At 43.5% G+C, this 2,619-nt stretch overlaps 1 protein-coding gene across 1 annotated transcript in view; it reads left to right on the forward strand.

Annotated features, from left to right (window-relative positions):
• The window catches only part of smad1 (SMAD family member 1), a 30,199-nt gene that overhangs the window by 26,110 nt on the left and 1,470 nt on the right, over window positions 1-2,619 (forward strand). The window lies entirely within an intron of this gene.

The raw sequence follows: 2,619 nt of genomic DNA on the forward strand, positions 1-2,619 counted from the left end.
GTTACACGTTTCCTCCGCGGTGCGCTGAGGCTGAGGCCTCCGGTATCTCCGGTATCCGGTATCCGGATCTTGTGTCCCCACGTGGGACCTGGCGGTGGTGCTAGAGGCTCTCTGTAGGCCTCCCTTCGAGCCTATTGAGGAGATATCTGATCGCCTCCTTACTATAAAAACTACCTTCCTTCTGGCGATATCTTCCCTCAAGAGAGTTGGGGATCTGCAGGCCCTTTCAGTGGCCCTGTCTTATCTTGACTTTGCGCCCGGTCTGGCCAAAGCGTTTCTGTTCCCGCGAGCGGGATATGTTCCTAAGGTCCCCTCCTCTACACCGCGGCCTGTCGTACTCCAGGCCTTCAGTCCTCCTCCCTTTGGGGATCCAGACCAGCAGAGGCTAAACTGTATGTGTCCGGTGCGAGCACTGGATGCATACGTCCACAGAGCTGCCCTGTGGAGGAGGGCGGACCAGTTGCTTGTTTGCTACGGTCCCCCTAAGAGAGATCTTCCAGCAACTAAACAGACCCTCAGTCGGTGGACAGTGGATGCCATCTCCATGTCCTATGAGTCCTCTGATCTCCCTTCACCTCTTGGGGTCAAGGCTCACGAGAAGTGTGGCGGCCTCTAAGGCCTTCTTGGCAGGTGTCTCTTCCGACGCAGCTCGAGTTCCTGAAGAGGAACGTCTCAGGTTACGTATGTAACCATAGTTCCTCGAAGGAACGAGATGCTGCTCTCAGAGCCATACTTTCGTCATCTCTGCCAGTGCTTGCTTCATTCCTGGAAGCTGACGCTGGTCTCACCGCACGTGCTTTTATAGCCTCCTGGTCATTACGTCACCCGCCCGTGACGTCTCACCCATCTATTGGTCTGATTACACACAAGGTTCAGAGCCGGTCACGCTGAAGGGCGTTCCCCTAGCGTTTTCTGACGCAGCGTCTCGTTCCTTCGAGGAACTATGGTTACATACGTAACCTGAGACGTTTTGTAGTTGGATCTAAAAGTGAAGATGAGTCTTCATTTTCTCCCGACATCAGAGCCACTGAGGACGCAGTGGATTACTTTTGTTTTTGATGGTAACGCGCCACCAAGTACACAAAAAAAATGGAAGAGAGGGGTGGCTCATTATCATTTAAAGAGACATGCACTGAAACGGGTCACTGTGAACAGAGCTGTTTTTGACAAGGTAAAAAGGGTGTTGTTTCACACGACCATTGAGGAATTTTAACCAAAGTATGTTGCAGACATACATACTGACATATATTCATGAAAACCCTAAAGAATCATACCAACTTGTGGAAAATGGGCATCCGATGTCCCCTTTAAATTAGTTTATCATTTACTCCTCATGTGGTTCCAAACCTGTATGACTTTTTTTCTTCTGTGAAACACTAAAGAAGATATTTTGAAGATGTTTCTGTCAAACACCAGCCAAAAGTTTGGAATAATTAAGACTTTTTTTATGTTTTTGAAATAAGTCTCTTATGCTCACCAAGGCTACATTTATTTTGATCAAAAATCCAGTAAAAAGACTAACATTGAGAAATAATATTACAATTTTAGAGAACTGTTTTATTTTTAATACATTTTAAAGTATGATTTATTTCTACGAAGACATTACTAAAGTCTTGAGTGTCACATGATCCTTCAGAAATATGCTTTGGACCTCACTGACTTTTATTGCATGAAAAAAAAAGCTGATGTTCAATTCAATTCAAATTTATTTGTATAGCACTTTTCACAATACACATTGTTTTAAAGCAGCTTTACAGAAAATGCATGTGTCTAAATTAATATACATATCATTTATATAATTTCATATCATTTAGTTATATAATTTCATATACATAATTTGATTTAATAATAACCCAATTTGAAGCAAAAACAGAATGTTCTGACTAGCTTTGTGAAATTATACTACATGCCTGAACGAAACAAACAGCAGAAGCTCTGAATGAGATGCAGATTCACTCTCTGACAGCGGGAGGCGTTTCTGGAACACCACTTATGGCGTTTTCTTGGTTACCGCTGTAAACCAAGCAGCACTGCGCTGAAACACTGCTTTAATATGAACTATACAGAGACGAGATTAAAAGAAAATACCACGTAAACTTTTCTGAAGACAGTCAGTTCCCCTCAGAAACACATTCATATAAACCCCCAAATCAATATTGAGGATTTTCTTCCAATAGTTTGTGCGTCATGAACAGTGAGTGATCTGCCTGCTACAGTATTTTTCTCTGTGCGTCCGTCTTCAACATCTCTGGCCTGTGTTAACGGGCGTTTACAGACTTCATATTTTCACATAAATGACATTTGAAAAATGATATGCATTGCAACGCAGTTTGTGCAAGTCCAGAACAGAGACGAGTTGCTTTACAGACTTCATATTTTCACATAAATGACATTTTGGAAAACAATTGCATTGCAACGCAGTTTGTGCAAGTCTAGAACAGAGACGAGTTGCTTGCAATAAGATAAAAAACGGCTGGTTGCGGACAGCTCCTTAAAGGTGCAGTGTGTAAATTTTAGCGGCATCTAGCGGTGAGGTTGCGAATTGCAACCAATGGCTCAGTCCCCCGCTCACCCCTACCTTTAGAGAAGCTACGGTGGCCGCTACAGGACTAAGATGTC

Source organism: Sinocyclocheilus rhinocerous, unplaced genomic scaffold, assembly GCF_001515625.1.
Source record: "Sinocyclocheilus rhinocerous isolate Xijiao unplaced genomic scaffold, SAMN03320098_v1.1 scaffold580, whole genome shotgun sequence".
In the NCBI taxonomy this organism is placed as follows: Eukaryota; Metazoa; Chordata; class Actinopteri; order Cypriniformes; family Cyprinidae; genus Sinocyclocheilus; species Sinocyclocheilus rhinocerous.